This window comes from Macaca fascicularis, chromosome 14 (genome assembly GCF_037993035.2).
Source record: "Macaca fascicularis isolate 582-1 chromosome 14, T2T-MFA8v1.1".
In the NCBI taxonomy this organism is placed as follows: domain Eukaryota; kingdom Metazoa; phylum Chordata; class Mammalia; order Primates; family Cercopithecidae; genus Macaca; species Macaca fascicularis.
In genome coordinates this window covers 24645810-24666077 of record NC_088388.1, presented here as the reverse complement: position 1 = coordinate 24666077, position 20268 = coordinate 24645810, and the positions used below count along the sequence as shown (strand labels likewise).

General features: G+C 35.5%; 1 protein-coding gene and 1 non-coding gene across 38 annotated transcripts in view; both read right to left on the bottom strand.

Annotated features, from left to right (window-relative positions):
• LRRC4C (leucine rich repeat containing 4C) overlaps positions 1 to 20268 on the bottom strand; it is a 1324460-nt gene that overhangs the window by 960467 nt on the left and 343725 nt on the right. The window lies entirely within an intron of this gene.
• On the bottom strand, positions 19451 to 19556 carry LOC123568881 (U6 spliceosomal RNA). Its single transcript, XR_006692441.2, has one exon. It is a non-coding gene; the product is annotated as a U6 spliceosomal RNA (small nuclear RNA).

Genomic DNA, 20268 nt, shown 5'->3' with positions numbered 1-20268 from the left:
TAAGATCGTACAATCACTTTGGCAAACAGTTCATCGGTTTCTTAAAATGCTAAATGTGGAATGAACATATGACCCAGCAATTCTGCTCCTAGGTGTTTACTTGAAAGAAATGAAAATATGTCCGCACAAAGACTGGTACGTAAATGTTCAGGGCAACAGTATTCATAATAGCTAAAAAGTGGAAACAATCAAAATATTGATAAACTGTTGAACATATAAAAATATTATATATCCATACAACAGAATAATATTTGTCAGGAATAAAGTACTGATTTCTGTTATGAAATCAATATATCTCAAACACATTATGCTATGTGTAAAAATTATATTTCATTTATACAAAATGTCCAGAAATAGGGAATCTATAAAGACAGAAAATAGACTATTGGTTGCCTAGAGCTGGAGATGGGGATTGGCAGTGACTACAAATGGGTAAAAGGTTCCTATTTGGTGTGATGAAATGTTAAAAAAAAATTGGCGATAGACATATCACTCTGTAAATTTACTAAAAATCATTGAACCATACACTTAAAATGAGTGGATTTTATTGTATGTAAATTATATTGCAATAAAATTATTAAGAAATACAATTAAGCACCCTACATTATCTGATCTTCATTGCTCCAACTTATTCTTAATTTTCTCCTATATATTGGTTTTGGTTTTCTACACACCATGGTTCCTTTCAACTTCAATCTTTATGATCAGCTTGCTTGGAAAATATTTCCCATAAATCTTTCATTGAAAAACTTCTATGCATTATTCTGAATGCAGTCTAAGCATCACCCCATCCAAAAAAATTCTACTGCACATCAAAGTCATGCCCTGCTTCAAAGCTCCTATTGCATTGTATATATACATCACTACCCATATACTCTATTATATTAATATATCTGTTTATCTTCAGGTCTGCTCTTTAGACTATAAGCTCTCCAAGAGCAAAGTAGTGCATCTCATTTATTTTTGTGTCTCTCTTCAGTGATTAGCACAGATGGTTTTTCAAGAAATATTTATTGAATTAAAATCTATGCAATAAGATGTGATAAGTCCAAGAAAGGCAATAGGAGCTAGATACGGTGAAGGCACTGATACTCAAGAGCTTTATTTGGCATGATGAAGAAAGGAAAAACAAGAGCTATCCAGGTAAATGCAGTGGCACCAGACTGAGAAGAAACTACAACTTCGATATACAATTGGAGAGATTGTGTTGGAAATTTACAGAGAACCAGCTTCCCAATGGAACGAGACTTCTGCAGAAGCAGTTTATCCAACATCAAACAATAATGCAGAGGACTGTATAAAGGAAGGGGAATGCATATATTATATGCATTTTATTATACTAAAATAATAAAGGACTTTTCTAAACATGATATAACATTAATACCAAGACATTTATCTCTCTTTTTATCAAGTACTAAATAAAAGAATCATTGCAGTCTCTTGCCTTTTTTGTACCTACTCTGATGTAACGTGTCATTTCATCCTTTTGTTCTTGACCCATTCAATCAAAAAACACATTTAGCCCAAAGTTATCATCTTAACTGCATGCAAACAGGAATGGAGAGGTTAAGTTTCTTATTCAATGTAATGTAATAGGTCAGCGACACAATTGAAGTATCAACTTAGGTCCCTGAGTTCTTAGTACAGGACTTTCTCTCTTTGCTTTTATAATAGTTTACCTTTATTATTCCATGACTTGTATTATCTGTGTGTGCATTTGTGTGTGTGTGTGTAGAAAAGTGTGAGAAATGGGGTATAGCAGAGGGAGCAATGTACAAGTAAAGTTGTGATGGTTAACTATGCTAATGGCTAGATGTATTATTTAGTGTCTATTTGACATGAGGCACTGTGCTTAGCATTTTACATGCATTCTCTACTTTGATCATCAAAGCCTTCTAAGAATTTATCTATGAAAAAAAAAAAAACTCAGATGCTTATGAAGGTTAAAAAATTTCTCAGTGTCACCTAACAAGTAACAGGTAATATCCAGGACTACATAATTCGTAAGTCTATGCTGTTACACACTGTATCACACCACGACCCATTCATTATGTAGGGCATACCGCTTATGCTTTCAGTAGTTATTTGGCTCATGAGTTTCCTTTTTCATGATCTTTCTCATATTTCTAAATTGATACATCAGAGAATAGTACAGATTGAGTATCCTTACAGTATAGAATAGTATGGATTGAGTATCCTTATCCAAAATGGTTGGCCGGGTATAGCGACTCATGCTTGTAAAGCCAGAACTTTGGGAGGTGAAGGTGAGAGGATCAGTTGAGCCCAGGAGATTGAGAACAGACTGACCAAGATGGCGACACCCTACTTCTACAAAAAAAAAAAAAAAGAAAAAAGAATTAAAGGAAAAATAGGCATGGTGGTGTTCTCCTGTAGTCCCAGCTACTTGGGAGGATGGGGCAGGAGGATCCATTGAGTCTAGGAGTTTGAGGATGCAGTGAGCTGTTGATTGCACCATGTACTCCAGCCTAAGTGAGAGAGTGTAACCCCATCTTTAAAAAAAAATTAAATGCTTGAGACCAGAAGTGTTTTAGGTTTTGAATTTTTTTTTTTTTTTGAATTTTGGAATGTGTACATGATACTTACCAGTTGAGCAACTCCAAATTCAAAAACCTGAAATTCAAAATGCTTCAATGAGCATTTCCCTTGAGTGCCATGTTGGCACTCAAAAAGTTTTAAATTTTGGAGCATTTGGATTTTAGATTTTCTGATTTGTGATGTTCAGCCTGTATTAATAAACACCTTCTAATGCAGTTACTTAACTGGTAGCTTATGATACAAACACTTGAACAGTCTTGCTATTGATCTTTTTATTATCCAACTGTAAAACCACACTGTCTTAGAGATACAAATTGATAAAACATGTAGCTATAATAACATATCCTGAAATATAATTTTTCCTAGCAAGTGAAATATCTGTCATTTATGGCCTTTAAGGAGTATTTATGTTGTATTTCTAAAATAGAAACAAAGAATAAAAATAAAAATGAAGCAGCAACAAGAAAGAGAATAACAAAATATATCAAACCAATTAATTTGAATTAATTTGAAGATTATTTAAATGAGAAGATTATTATGTCGCTAAGAAACACAAGTTTACCTGTATGGGATGAAAAATGAAAAAGTGACCGGGCATGGTGGCTCACGACTGTAATCCCAGCACTTTGAGAGGCTGAAGGGGGCAGATTACCTAAAGTTGGGAGTTTGAGACCAGCCTAGCCAACATGGTGAAACCCTGTATCTACTGAAAATACAAAAATTAGCCAGGTGTGTTGACAGCACCTATATTCCCAGCTACTCAGAAGGCTGAGGCAGGAGAATCACTTGAACATGGGAGGTGGAGGTTGCAGTGAGCCAAGATTGCACCACTGCACTCCAGCCTGGGTGATAGAGTGAGAGTCCATCCGAGAAGAGAAGAGAAGAGAAGAGAAGAGAAGAGAAGAGAAGAGAAGAGAAGAGAAGAGAAGAGAAGAGAAGAGAAGAGAAGAGAAGAGAAGAAAAAAGTGCTCTCTAAACCAACTAAGAATGCAAACATAATTTCAGGGCAAATGCTCAATATAACATGAGAATAAAACACTTCCTGATAAGCTTTAATGGGCAGGTTACAAGTGATTCTTATCAAGTAGAACAAATATTGTATCATTATATTATGTTCTAATTCCCCTAGTCTTTTTCCCTCTTCCCCACCCTTAGCCTTTAAGCTACGTAATAACCTTCAGAGCATACATGCAGGCAGATGTCGACACCCTCATTTTCACTTGTCATGTAGTATCTGCAGTACTTGCTTAAACTTTTCGTGATATATCCATTCTCTCATTTACAGTCTTACTATTATTTGTGCTTAAGATAAGGTTAGTAATACATTTTAATTTACAAACTAAGCTTCCCTATTTGATTATAATTCAAATTCTGTCTTTAAGACATATTAACTCACATAAAGATACAGAGGCACTTATTTTTGTTCACTTTTCCCAGAGTCTATATTTTGTGGAACTTCAACCAAACCCATGCCTACTATTTAAGAAAGACCCAGATCACAAATTCATTAGGATATCTACTTGTCAAATATATTATTCCCATTAATTTGTATATTATATGCAGCTGAAGGTAATAAAAAATGGCATCTTGATGAAACCAATAGTATTTTGCTAATTCTGAAAGCTTCACGTTTTGTTTAAATTACCAACCCTTGACAAATAGTCCCCATTCTAAAAGATTCTAATTATTTCCACTGGAAACATATATTTTAGAAGTGAAGTAAACCTTTCTTGTATGCTATCATGACCGAAATTATTATCTTGACTGACTTCCATAAAAATTAACAACCTACCAAGAATTAGAAAATGTATTTGTTTGGTGTCTGATATTAATTGCATGAAGAGTTGCTAGACAAAATCAGCACATCTACATTCATTCCCACAGTTGCGAATTCAGAAAACACTGGTGAGCATTACACACAGGAGCTGACCCTCAAAGTCCTTTTTTGATATTAACTTTTTTTGATGTGACATTTTACATTCTGTATAGAAAATTGTATTAGTTTCTGGTAGTAGAAATTACTTAATGTTTTTAACTGATCTAGTTGATATATGTCCTTGTGTTTTCTCTCCCATCTTTATCCCTTTATCCCTTTCCCATCGCAGAAAAAAATAAAGTTCTTCTAGTTATGTAGTTACCCTGTACTTTTCTACTATATAATTGGAGAAAATTGATTATGGTAGGAATGGTGAGATTGAAATTTAGAGTGGAAGATAATTACTGATGGATTTCAATTGCTAAAAGAGAGCCCTCATGCCTTCACTGTTTATGTCTTTTAAAGCAACCCTATCAAATCACAAATAAAGCAGCTGATATAATTATGAATTTGAAGAAATTGTCACGATGGAGATAGTTTATATATACTGTTATAGAAAGACAGTAAGGGCTTTATTCAGAAGCAGAAACAAAGCTAGATATAAAACTAGAAGAAAACTTACATTGTTTGGCCCCAGAGCCCTCAGGGGCTTTGAGCTAAGATTCAATGAAATGACAACCTTTAAATTTTGGAAAGTCTCCTTCTTTACTGTCTCTAAGTATCTTTTCTTTTATATGTTCCCTTTTTGCTGATAATTAAAAACAATATCTAAAAAGTGTGTAATAGAACTAGAAGATAAATTATTAATTATCTAGTTTTACATTTGCATTTTAAAGATTCTAAAACTGAGTCCAAGGAATTTTGTGAAAGGAATCAGCTCATCAAACCCATCCTACAACACCATTTCTTCCCATTGAAGTTCTCCTAGACCCAGCTCAAAATGGCCCCTTTGATCAATCTCTTTAAGAGTATAAAGGGAAGGAAGGGAATACTTTCCTCAACTTTAAAGTGTTTGGGTTTTTTGTTTATAGTATTGCTTTTTCTTCAAGATCATTTCTTGAGATAATGATCTTTATAATTTTTCCTCTACAACAGTGTGTACCAAAGACAACATGCAACATCAACCTCTTATGGGGAAAATCCTGGTTAATACCTCACAGTTTATCTTCCTGAGGTTTTTCCTCAACCCACTATTTTATTGCTCCATGGGAAGTCAGAAATATCTACAACTATTCTGCTTATCTGTAGTTAAGTAAGTAGATTTGGAATTAGATTTTCTGGATTCAATCCTGTCTCTAGTACATAACTGGGTGACTTATGGCTTATTCTTTAATTTCTATGATCCTCAGATTTCCCATCAATGATATAAAGACATAATATTATTTACTACGAGTGGCTATTGAGATGATTTAATGACTTAATACAGAATGCAAAGTACAAGCTTAATAATAATACTAGCTAATATTTACTTAAAGCCAGCCATTTGCACTTTACATGAATCATATTATTTAATTCTCTTGATGGATTTATATATTCTTATTATTCCCATCCTAAAAATGAGTAAACTAAGACAAGGAGAATGTAAATAACTTATTCAATATCATTGAGATAATAAATATTAGAAATGACTTCTAAACTGTACTCCTAGATGTCCAGCTAAATGTTAATAGTGTTTATCATCGCAGGCATACATGAAGCAATTAAATTATTCCACATGTAGTGAGGAGTACCTTCAGTCTTCTACATGAATAATATTGTGCTCAAAACTTTTTATTGCTACTTTTTGCAAGTTTTATCAACCCATTTCAAAGATATATTTTCATAGGGTTGAAAGTCAATATTTCATCTCTTTTTAACTCTTCAGTCACGTGATATCAATACAAATATTGGGAAAGGTTCAATACTGAATTCACAAAGTCACAACTGGGTTGTTTTTTTTTTTTTTTTGAGATGGAGTCTTGCTCTGTTGCCCAAGCTGGAATGCAGTGGTGTGACCTCGGCTCACTGCAAGCTCCGCCTCCTGGGTTCACGCCATTCTCCTGCCTCAGTTTCCCAAGTAGCTGGGACTACAGGCGCCTGCCACCGCGCCTGGCTAATTTTTTGTATTTTTAGTAGAGACGGAGTTTCACCGTGTTGGCCAGGATGGTCTCGATCTCCTGACCTCGTGATCCACCGGCCTCGGCCTCCCAAAGTGCTGGGATTACAGGCGCGAACCATCCCGCCCGGCGTGGTTTTTTTTTTTTTTTTTTTTTTTTTTAAGGAGCACTTTTTTCAAATTCAGCACTTTTTGAAGTATTTCTGTGTTCTACTCCAGTGGTTCTAAGATGTAAACAAGCATCCAAATAACCTGGAGATCTTATTAACACATATATTAATGAAGTTCACCCCCAGAATTTCTGATTCAATATGTCTGAGTTGTAACCCAAGAATTTGAATTTCCAGGAAGTTCTCAGCGATGCAGATGCTGAAGGACTGGGGACTACATTGGAGAAGCACTGTGCTGGGCATTATACTCATAGATTGGCGTTTTAACTCATGTAAGGCACTAACAGATGAGAAAGGCATTATTATTATTGGTATTCTATAACTGAAGAAATTAAAGGGTTGAGAATTTATGCCTTGTCCAAAGTTGCACAACTAGTAAGAGACACTGTCACAATTTGAAAAGGGAAGCTGTTTCCAAAGCCCTTACATACTCTTTATAACTTCTTGAGTCTGCCTCTTTGAGGCTGTAAGTAATGAAGCTCATCATTACCTGTCTCATAAAGTTGTTGTGAGAGCCCAGTGACATACAAAAGGCAGACACAGGGAGCAGTGTTCCTGGCCCAGGGACGGGAATCAATGTTATTTTCTGTGAACATACCTTTGAATTCATAACCACCACTCTGTACTTCCGTTTCCTGTAGGTAAAGTATATTAGATAAACTATTAAATCTCCTCCAGGTTTTAATTTATTCTATGAAAATACAATTTGTTTTTCAGTATTTGGCAAAGACAGGAAAAAAGGTGGTGATATAAATGCATGCCTTTATCTCAGTAGTTAAAATGGAGGCAAAGACATGAAAGTCCAGGCTCTCTATTTTTTTCTTCTTAGCACTTTGAAATATGAAATTACAGACAGGTTGCTCTGCTGTGATTGGAACATGGGAATCTGCAGTGGCTCCAGAGCACCTGTGACATAGACAAAAACCTTCATTTAGAAGCACAAGTAAAAGTAACCTTTCCCTGTCTAGATTTTACATATCTGGTGGTGGTACCAACTAGCTCATCAATATCCTCATGGAGATGGTCCATCATGATTAACCTTATAAAAAAAAGCTCTTCCTATCATAGATACTAGAAATATACCCAAATTCAGTATTATTCTATCAGAGATTAGACAATTTTTTTTTTCATAGAAAGGTCTAGTAGAAGAGGTTAGGCAACAAGCAAGTTAAGAGATGATAAGTGAGAGAGGATGTAAAAAGTATTAGAAATACTTTGCTTATTATCTCTGTCTATATCCAACGACCCTTGAAAATGTAGCAGAAGTTCATCAGACAAGGTTAATTTGCTGCATTAACAGTTTGGGAAGTAAATGAATCCAGGATGCCAACAGCCAGAAGCTGTCATGGTCCTGCCAACTCCTTGGCAAGCTAATGTATCAAGATGTCACCTCTACATCCAATGAGGTAAGTTCCTGACATCCTGACACTGATTGCTCAATGACAAAAACAAGTAAAGCCTTTCTGGCCAGTTTCTAATCTCAGCATCTCCTGGAGAGCAGGCACTTTGGCAGAAGCTGGCATCTCCTTGACAGTCCAAGATAGGAAAGCTCAGAATTGAATGAACTAGGAGAATGTGTTCTTCCCCTGTCTTAGATGCTGTCTATTAGGTGGGCAGGGCAGCCTGGGGTTGTTTGCAGGAAGGTTACAGATCTTTAATCTCTTTCTCTGTCAGTCTTACTATACTCCAAATTGAGTCAGGGGAGTTGAAGTAGCGGCTTTGAATCAAAGCAATGGGCATAGAATAAGCCCTCTTCTTGTTCCTTTAAAATTGTATAAACAAATGCACTTCTGCTTTTCTTGGAACTGATAGGAACCCCACTGTCATTTTATAATTTCAATCATGTATTCTCCTTTCTGACTTTTGCACACCATCACATGTACATGTTGGAAAAGCGTTTTATTCAAGGATTATACCTAAGAATTAATGCATAGGTACAGATTTTTTTTTCAATTCCAAATAAAAAGAGAGTCAGAGCACATTCATTATACCCAAGATCATGAGTTTCCTCATTGAAAGCTCTGATTTTCGGCCGGGTGCGGTGGCTCAAGCCTGTAATCCCAGCACTTTGGGAGGCCGAGACGGGCGGATCACGAGGTCAGGAGATCGAGACCATCCTGGCTCACACGGTGAAACCCCCTCTCTACTAAAAAATACAAAAAACTAGCCGGGCGAGGTGGCGGGCGCCTGTAGTCCCAGCTACTTGGGAGGCTGAGGCAGGAGAATGGCATAAATCCGGGAGGCGGAGCTTGCAGTGAGCTGAGATCTGGCCACTGCACTCCAGCCTGGGTGACAGGGCAAGACTCCGTCTCAAAAAAAAAAAAAAAAAAAAAAAAAAAAAAAAAAAAAAAAAAAAAAAAAAAAATGAAAGCTCTGATTTTCACTAATGCAGTAGAAAAACAAATGATGAAGACAGCAAAAAACATGCATGAGTAGGTGTGTGTGCACACATACATTTGTTTGTGTGTATGACTGTGCATGCAGGAATTAGTGTATATTGGGTTAAAGGACACAAACACAGAATTAAAACCTAAACAAGTAAATTAAAAACTAAACAAGTAAATTTTCTGAAGGCTTTATTTGCCTATAGGTTGACCCATATTACGATATTTTAAATTTTGCAAATAATATCTAACCATGCTAAACTTTCAGAATAAATGAATGTGTGTATTTGCTAAGACATAGAGAGGAAGGAGACATGGGGGTGATGCCACCTTATAAAAGTCAGTATTTTTTTTCTAGGCTAGCAAAGGATTAATTTAAATTGATCCACAGCTCATCAGCCATAAACACGAGCAAAAATGTCAATTGCATGAGGGCACAGACCCACTGCAAAGTCCCCTAATAAATATGAATAAGATGATTTTGCTTCTTTATTTTTCTCCTGCTGATGCTGTTGGGGAAGATGACAGCTTAATCATGTCTGCCCAGCACCGGGCTGTGAGTTTACATTAAGCAGCATGTGTTCTGTCATTACCACACAGTTTGGAGGGATAATGGCTTTGTCTAAACTATAGCACAGGCAGAGACCAAATTTCTGAAAGTCACTCAGCAATTCACAAAAAATAAGATTTTTTGCATGTTTTAAAATGTGTTGGAGGTTTAAAGGTGAAATGATTCATTGCTAGAGGGTGAAGAAGATATAATAATATTTTGTCCAGTAGACTGGGATACCTTGGCTGTACGCTTCTTCTCTACCAAGCAATCTGAGCCTCTTCCCCAAGCCTTTGGCCCACTGAAATCAGCACCAAGTTTTCTTGAGACTACTCTCCCTTTAATCATCTGTCCCATGCTGGATTCTGACCATTGCACCAAGATTTCTACCTCATTGTTTTATGGGTTTTTGTTTAACATTTCTGCACACATCCTTTCATGATTATCTGTTGGAAACACATAAAGTGGCAGAAAACAATCTCTTTAACAGAATAGAAGGTATGTGCAATATCTCCAAAATACATAAATTCTAGAAGCACCATGAGAACGCATTATGTAAATATTAGTTGAAACTAAATATAATCAGTGTTTAAAAGAGCCCATTTTCTATTAAGGTAATCAAACTGTTATTAAAGTTTATCAGTATAAATATAGCTTCACAAACTGCTAATGTATATGTCTTTTCGGAACTCTCGAAAATATGATAACAATTATTTATTGATATAGTACCTTATATTTGAGGATCAAAAAATTGTAATGAACAAAATAAAAACTTTCAGTTTTCAGTATTACATTGTGACAGCTCTGGAATACTATAAAATCAACTATTTCCAAGATAATTTTCAATGGCTTTAAATCTTTTTTAAAAAATCTATTATTTATTATTTATTTAATAAATAAACAAGTAAATTCTAGAATTCCAGACAGCTGATGCTATGAAGCAAACAAGAATTCCCTGGAAAGAGAACAAAACCTTCCCTCTTATGTATATGCCAGCCTACTGATATATAGCTACTTTACTTGATATATAGCTAATCTAAGATTTGTTTCAAAGGATGTCCTGAAGACAAGTTCAAGTGTATAACTGCTCAATCTCAAAAGACATTATCATTTAGGTTAAAAAAATTTTTTAGAAAGAATTAGCAATTTAGATAAAATTTAATAACATTTTCCCCCAAGAAAAGCAGTTAATATTTCATCCTCATAATCTCCCTTTTTTAAACACATCTCTAAATTTTAAAAATAAGTACAATAAAACAGTATTAATTCACTGAAGCTGATTCAATAAGAATGTTTTTGCATTGTTTATGACAAGGATATAATACAGTACGATAGCACTTGACCAAGGAGTATTGAACAGCTGATACATTTAAAACTTAGTTCAGCTGCATATCTAAAAATCAAAGAAAGTAGTAAATGATTCAAGGTAATGTATAATTCCACTGAATCAGACATGATATAACAAATTTTCAATAGCCTAGTAAATAAGTTTTACAAAATTTCAAAAGTAATTTTAGAAAAGTATTTGTGAAATTATGCCTGGGATTTGCTTTAAGAATAATACAGTGGAGGAGGAGTACATGAGGGCAGGGATGAAACAAGACTTGCCATTTTTTTCATAACTGTTGAAGGCAGGTGACATGTTTACAGGAGTTTATTGTAGTATTTTCTCTCTGATATATGCTTGAAAATTTTTATAATAAAAAAGTTATAAATATTAACAATGTGTTAAATCTTGCCTATTTCTCTAAAGCTAAGTAACTTTTTCAGAAAGACTTAAAGAACAAACTGTAATCACATTACTAAAACATTCAGAGCTAAATGAAAAGCAGGACCTTCTTTTATGATATGCTAATTTATAAATTCATGAGGTTTAGTCATAAAATTTGAATTTTAAGAAAAGAACAAATGGCTTGCTAAGTAGCTATTACTATAGTCAACTCTTAATTAATTTGATTGACTAGATCACTGTTCCCTATATCCCTCCATCTTTTTTTTTTTTTTTTTTTTTTTTTTTGCACATAGACATTCTAGTGATTTTGCTCCTTATTTAGCAGTAAAATGGAGTCAACCAAAACAGAGAAATACTGGCAAAGATTTTTTTTGCTATTCATTCTTTTCTGCTAAAACACATATTGAAGAAGGAAGGCAATATAGTCTAAATAACCCTTAAAAACATAATCTTTTAATTATGTTCTTTTGCGACGGGAAAAAATAATAGTGTACCCAGTTTAAACACTTGTTTCAGATTTCAATAAAGTTTATTTTAATATTCTGTCTTTAATTCATGAAACACGGATCTTATACCTCAATATTTTAGGCCCAATAACTGAGATCCACTTTGACTCTCATTTCTAAGTTCTCTAAATGATCTGCCTGGTAATCAGGGTCTCCCAGGATTGTGGACTAACATTGTCCTTGTCAGTCTCCCCAACTGGTGACCAGAGCTATGTTCCTGAATCACAATCTCGTTATTGTAGCCTTTTTTCATTTTATCCAAGGCATTACTGAGGCTATTTGCCTGCCTCCTAGCTGGCAAGGTTTTGGTTCTTAGAAGTTTCGTCTGACCCCTTTTATGATCATCCTGTTCCAAAGGTGAGACCAGCTCCTCTGTGACTCTTCTAACCTTCCCCTTTCCACCATGAGACTAGCCCAACAATGTTCAAATATGTATGTGACAGTATTAATTAACCTGTATTACTTTTTGTGTCTTTAAGCTACCATTTATTTAGCATCTACTCTGCTGCGTCTAGTCACTGTGTTAAATATAAATGGATATGTATATGAATATGTATCATCAAAAGTAAAAACTAACACAGAACATTTAAGACTATAAGCTTAGGTTTCAAATAAACATAATCCAAGTCCCAGCTCCACCATATGCATCCTGTGTGACTTTGGACAAGCTATGAAGCCTCAGGTTTTTCAGCTATAAAATTGAATCATAAAATACCCAGCTCATAGGTTGCAGGATAATTTAGTTAATATATATAGCATTTAACAAAGCCCAATTACACAGTAAACAGCTGAAGTTTATATTTATATTTAATAACAATGTATTAATCTATTTTAAATGAATGATCTGTGATGATTGGCTGATCCTAGAACAGAGAAAGAGCAATTGAAGGTAGTACCGCTGCAGAAAGGCTGGTTGAAAGAGCAAAATATAGTAACAGTAATAATAACAACCAATATTATTGATCACTTACTAAGTTTCCAAAACAATAGTATTTACTACAGTCATTTTGGAGAAACAGCAAAATGGAAAGGGAGTGGAAGGACTGAGATGTTAGACAAAGTGAGTTGCCAAAACCACTTTAAGAGTCAAAAATTACTCTTAAAATCCTCTATTAATTCGATGTTATCATGATGACATTTTAACATATCATTTACTAATTGTACTCCCAGGAATTTATCCCGATGATTTTGGTTAAGTTATTGACATTATTCAGCAGAAATTAACAAAAGTTATAAGTACAATAAAGTTCACTGCAATGTTAATTGCAATAGAAATATTTAATATTGTAAAGTGTCCGTAAATTTTTACCCCACACATCCTCACCACCTCACCATAGGCCATGCCCTTTGCATTGTGACTGCAGCTCTCCCATCAAGAAATGAAATGTACTTCCACATTTCCTGAACCTGGACTGGCATCAGGCTTTGCTTTGGCCAATAGAATGCCTAACACTAGTTTGTACTAGGAACACTGGAACACTAGCAGCCACCATGTGAACAAGCCCAGATTAGCCTGCTGGAGAATGAAAAACTTGCGGCCCAGGGACCCCCGTTACTTTAGCTGAAAACAAGCCAACTCCCCAAAGCAAAGCCATCTACCCAACCTGCAGTTGATTGCTGACACATGAAAGAGCCCTGCTGAGAATAGAACTGCCCAGCTGAGCTGAGCTTAAATTGCTGACCACAGCATTGAGAACTAAATAAATTGCTTTGTTTATAGCCACTTACCAAATCCACTTTTAGAGTGGTTTACTGATACAAATTAAAAAATATATATATATTAACTATCAACATAATGAAATACTGATCACTGATATTTAAAACATCAGTGATAATGGCTAAGTAATTTTATGATATAATTAAGTTAAAATAGTTTAATACAAATGTCATTCTATAAACTCTGATAGCAGCTATGCAATTTTATGTACGTATGTAAAAAGTGCATGTGGAAAAGAGCATTGTTTTATGAGTGGTGGAATTAAGCATTGATGTCATCATTATTTTTAAACTTCATTTAATGGGATATTGCATTTTCTAAGGAAAACATTTGATAGAATAAAAAGTCTAAGTCATTCTCAGGTTGTAGGATATGGTGTTGTGACATTATTAAATCAGTAAAAAGCATAAACCTGGTGTTTTGCCCCTACCCTCCAATGTTATAATAGAAAAAATGAACAAAATGGTCCAATAGGACCATTTCAAAAATGAGAAGAAAACTCATTATTAATTAGTAATTCCAGAAAAATTCACATTAGCTTATTTTACACTTATGATCAGAGTGCAAGAATTTAAAATTAAAGTGGAGATTTAAATACTCCATGCACCATAAAACCTATTTAAATGGTGAAAGATATTGATAACAGTTAAACTCTTCTGTGCTAAAGGTCGGCATTTAAGTGTTAAAGGTGACTGACCTGAGGTAAGGAAGAAAGTTTAGGCAATAATTCTAAAACTTGCTACCCCTTCAATGGTCATTCCTTTATCAAATATCAACGTATACATTACAAATGCATTGCCCCAGGAAAATGAAACTGACTTACTGGCCAAACCTAAAGAATTGTATAGCAATTTCAAAGGGATGTCCTTGGAAATTCACCCTTGACCAATATATCCAGTAGGCTGCTGAAGCACAATGCTGTTTTTTCTAGCTGAGTATGCACATTTGCGGCATCCAGAGGGATGTGGAGCTTGGCTTCCCTCTTACATTATGAGGGCAATTTATTTTGACAGCTTTCACAGCCCCCAAAAGTTGTCAGACATCCAACATGCTGCAGATTGAACTCTAAGCATTAAAAAGCCCCTCAGCCTGAAGTTGAAAGCAGGGAGGTGGGAACTAGAATCAAAGACAGCAGAGCAGAATTTGTGTCTTGCTCTTTTCTTACCCAAGCCCAAAGCTCAGAACAAAATTGTTTTTTACTTAGGTTTGGTCACTGTCCATTCCTTTCTCCACATTTGATGGCTCTCTCTCAACCCTAAATTTCCTATTATGATAATCAATTCATTCATTTCTCAATCAGTAAATTCCATTTCCACCAGTCATTGAGTAGCTTCTCTCTCTTCTCTGAAAAGGCAAATCAGTCTCCCCACCCTCAATTCTTCTGTGTCTTCCACATCCAGAACCTCTTCCTTTTGGATGGCAACAGGTTGTCCTTTTAGTAAAGCAAATTTCATTGAGATGCCATTGACCTAGTTTGAGTTTTGACAATGAACAGCCCTGTGGAACTTATCACTCATTATAAGGATCACCATCAAGGGCATTTTTCATTACATCATAGAGTGTCCTATTTATGAAGCATTCCAAAATAAATCCTTTTCTCATTTTTTTATTTTTATTTTTTTTTGAGACAGAGTCTCCTTGCTCTGTCACCCAGGCTGGAGAGGAGTGGCATGATCTCCACTCACTGCAAGCTCCGCCTCCCGGGTTCATGCCATTCTCCTGCCTCAGCCTCCAGAGCAACTGGGACTACAGGCACTGGCCACCACACCCGGCTAATTTTTTGTATTTTTAGTAGAAATGGGGTCTCACTGTGTCAGCCAGGATGGTCTTGATCTCCTGACCTCGTGATCCACCAGCCTCAGCCTCCCAAAGTGCTGGGGTTACAGGCGTAAGCCACCACGCCTGGCTTCTCACCTTTTTTTTCCCAAAAAATAGTTGTGCTCCCCCCATGTACTTTTTTCTCTGCTTATTTCTTTTTATTTGTTTACATTTAAAAAACATTGTAAATTTTTGTAAGCAATACTATAGGTGATTAACTCAAGAGAAGTGTAAAGAGTACCATGCTTTAACAATTCATTATCATCCATGGCTTTCTTTGCCTTCCCTCTTGATTTTCTGTATTATTCCACTGTACTTTTTTGTTGTCGTTTGCTGATGATGTTCATGTATCTCTTTAGCTAACATTTTCCAAACAATCTTTATATGTTCAGGCACTGTTTTAAGTACACAGTATACTTTATTTTAATTTTCATTTTCTAGAATGCGAGATAGCTACTGCAATCATCTCAGTTTTTGAGAGAGAAAAAAATGAGATGCAAAGAGATTGAGTAACTTCCCTAAGGTCACACAGCTAGTAAGTGGAGAAGTCACTCTGTGGTAGATTAAATTATTTCTGGAAGAAAACACAAAGGAGAGCTTGCAGTACTTGAGCAAGACATTGGAATGATTTAATTAATGCAAAGGTAATCCCATTAGGGAAGTCAATTTGCCTAAACCACTTAGTTGACAGAACAATTTTGCTGTTCTGTTTTATAGCCTGTTGGAGAATCCCTCAAACGTCATGTCACTAATGGCTCTTTCCAAAGTTTGAAGAGATTTGGCCACTATCTCGAATTATAAGTTGAAGGTTAAGGGACTTTGCCGATGAAAGTTAGAAGAGTGCAATGAACTAAAACCTTATGTTTGCTAACAGGCAGTCTCATGACTTTCAGGATTGTGAAACATGTGTTTCCTGTGATGGCTTTCGTGTTTGCTCTCTCTTGAAAAGTTGAGTTGGTTTCACTTAGGTTAGATACATTTATGCTTAACAGATTCCAACTATTTAAATAAATAATTATGTATGTATACATTAGCTGAGGACATTAGTTTGAATTTTGCAACACTGAACTTTCAGTTTTTGCTATTAAAAATTGACTAGTATAGGATTACACAGAAACTTTTACCTTCAAAAAGAAAGTAGTGTCATTCTTTCTGAGAGTTTTAAAGGAGAAAAAACTGTTGTCAAAACTAGAATCAATGCTAAAATCTTCCCTTCTGATTTGGTCTCAGTCTAAAGCACCGTATCTGCCTAGCTACCTTATAACAGACAATTTGTAGCAGAGATCTGGCCTTAAAGCTTTCATAACTGAAGGAAGAGGCCTACCATATACTAAAACTCAGAAAATGACAAATTCCTCAAGCAAAGGAGTCCAGCGACCAGCCAGAAAAAAAAAAAAAAAAACAATTTTTTACTATAAATGAAATAAGTAAATTCAAGTTTTCTTTTCATTCATCCAACCTGCCAAAAAACCATCTGTCCATTCAATAAATATCTACTGAGTTCCAGGCATAGTATTCTGTATTGGTTATTGTGAAGGGTACTTTTCTGTTTGTTCTTTCATGTTCACTCCCTACCATTCTCCATCCCATTCTATGCTTCAGATGGCAGATCACTATATATGGATTTATATGGATTTCATTGCTCCCTATATTCTAGTTGAGCTTGGCCAGGGGAGGCACTAATGGAGGACTGGAGGTTGGGGAGAAAGCAAGCAAAGTGCTTATTTCTTGTGCTCCTCACTGTTGGACTACTGTTTGACAGTGGCTATATTACTTCATGAAGGCTGCAGCTTCTAACAGGCTACCTAGTCTTTTCTAAAGCTATAGCTCTCAGTGAGTTCTTGTAGCCACTCATTGCCTTTCCCCTTTCAGATCTAAGGATAATAAAGTCTTCCTCCTCTTGCTAAGTGATATGGTTTGGCTCTGTGTCCCTACCCAAATCTCATGTTGAATTGTAATTACCAATGTTGGAGGAGGGACCTGGTGGGAGGTGATTGGATCATGGGGGCAGATTTCTCCCATGCTGCCCTACCGACAGTGAGTGAGTTATCATGAAATCTGATGGTGTAAGTGTGTGTTCCACTTCCCCCTTTGCTCTCTCTTTCTTCTACTCTGCCACGGTAAGACGTGCTTGCTTCCCCTTTGCCCTCTGTCATGATTGTAAGTTTCCTGAGGCCTCCCAGTCATGCTTCCTGTTAAGCCTGTGGAACTATGAGTCAGTTAAACCTTTTTTCTTTATAAATTACCCAGTCTCAGGTAAGTATTTATAGTAGTGTAAAAACAAACTAATAAACTAACCTAAAGGTGCTTTGCCATCCTCTGTTGGTTTCTTTTAACCAAGATTTCCTCATAAAGATCCTTTTTATTCAAACTTCTTTCAAATACCCCTTTTTGGAGTACCACCTATTTCTTACAAAAACCATGACATTATAGGATATATTGGTCATTTAAAAAGTCAGTCTTTGATCTTATTGTATTTACAGTTTAGCAAAGCTATAACTTTTATATATTGTGAAACTCTCTCACACTGATAAGGAGTAGGCTTGATAAGTAATACATACTTGACATTAATATTCCCATTCTGAATTCTGAAAATAGCTACTTTATTTCATTCAGGCTTTATGATAAATTTGCAATACATCTTTATGTACTTTTCCCTTGTAATACTTCTTTTAAATTATTTCCAACGCCTTCCCTTTCCTACTAAGCAGAAGCATTTACTATACTATTCAATGCCTAGTACATCGTTAAATGTTAGATAATTCAACCCAGAATATAATCACATGGAGAATTTAATGTGAGTCAACACAATAGCAAGTGGATGTGTGTTTATAATGAGGCTCTTCATTAACCTGAACATTTTCTCTGGCCCTGTCAGGATCAGATCACAGGAGGAGGTCAGAACACATTGCCATAGGAGGACTGTCCACATGCTAGAGGATAAAATAAAAGGGATGACCCTGAGGAAAGGAGATGTTAGATGAGTCATAGAGCAAATATTGTCAGCTCAGATAAAGGGAGCACAGATCAAGCCTAGGCAGATCAATAATCTCCGGTTCTAAACAACCAATTCCAGGAGAGTCAGCCTGAGAACTAAATGTAGAGGTGTTGCCATCATTAGCAGCAAAAAAAAAAACTCACCTAGAAAAATCCACACAAATGGTAGGGGAATGACATGATCCTAAGCTGGGATAAATAAAGAAAAATGTAGAATAAAGTCAAATTGGTGGTATATATAATAAACATCTCCTTACTCATAGGAAACACTGCTGGGAAGCTGGAGAAATGCAAAAGCAAAAATATATGTAAAAAAACCTTGAACCAAATGGATATACGTTGAAGAGAAATAGCTAGCTGAGATATCAGGAAAATACTGCTGAACTCTGTAGATACATCTAGGATTTCAGCCTTTGGTCAAGTAACAGTTTAACTCTTCAAAATACAATAGGGCAAAACATATTGATTGAACCCAGCCACATTCTGTTAGTTCTGTCGGCAAACAAGTATACCCTCAAGTTTTTTGATACTCATTACTAATAGTAATGGAATGATGCTGGAAGGTTTGATATGTTAGGCGCTCAGTTTTATCATAACTCCTCCGCCATCCTAGGAAGCTAGATCAAATTGTGTTGCATTCTGAAAACTGCCTCATATTTGAAAATAAGTAAAACTTTGACATTTTCAACTGATAATATATATCTTATAAATTAGAAGAGATCTGGATCACTTATTTTTAAAATCATAACTTTTAATATGCCCAGATGATTTCTTGTGCCAATCATTATACAGGTTAGTAATAGAGATTATATGTAAAAATAAATCGATAGAAATATAGATAAATATTGCATGATCAAATAAGTTAAGAAAAAATTGAGCCAAACATATTTTTCAGGTATCTTTATTGTTAGAATTCAGAGTTTCCAATCTAACGATGTGTACCGTCATACTCTAGATGAACTATAGCAGGTGGAGTACCCCAAAAGTATCTTATAGGTAGACGATATTCTTAATGAAACATCTCATAAAATCAGGATTTCATGGATTTCAGAAAATGATGCTTTTGGTATACTAAATAATTTATTTTATAATTTTTATTTATTTTATATACATATATATTGATGCTTAAAAAATTTGTGTGTCATCCTTGTATGGGGGTCATGCTAATCTTCTCTGTATTATTCCAACTTTAGTATGTGTTCAGCCTAAGGGAGCACTATACTAAATATTTTATAGCAGTCTTGAGTATGTACGGTGAATTGTTGGAAGAACTTGAGATCATCCAATAAAACCTCCAACACAATTGGAAATTCCCATCCTATGTAAGTGTGGTGAGGGAGGTCAGGCAGCCTCTCTTGAAGCACCTCCAAGGAGGGTAAATTCCTTGCTCAGTGAGTCATCATGTCTTGCCTTCAGGCAATTCTGGATTTTAATGCTTTCTCTATTCTGAGCTATAATTTTCAAAAATAAATTCTACCATTGGTTCTAGCTTTGTCCTCAGAAGAATCCAGGATAAATTTACTCATTCTTTCTCAGCTTCTCTGAGTTCACTCAAATTTTTCTCAGGTGATATGATTTCTAAGCCTTTCACAAATCTCACCCTGGAATTACTCTGGATTTCCTCTAATACTTTAAAATATTATGCCGACAATTGCACTCAATATTCTGGGTGTGTGGTTTAATCAATGCAGAGAAGAATAAGACTACAACTTCCTACCTAAACTCTTTTCTTCCTAATCACGCCAGAGTCTTGCAGTCACTTCACATTGTGTACTCACATTAAGTTTGAGATCAACTCATTGCCCCATAACATTATTTCAGTGAGTTATTGGCACAGCATGTCTTTTCTCTCCTATACTTAGGCAATTGATTTTTGAAGCCTAAATGCCTGGGTTCTGCACAGTTTCATATAGAAACAACCCACTGG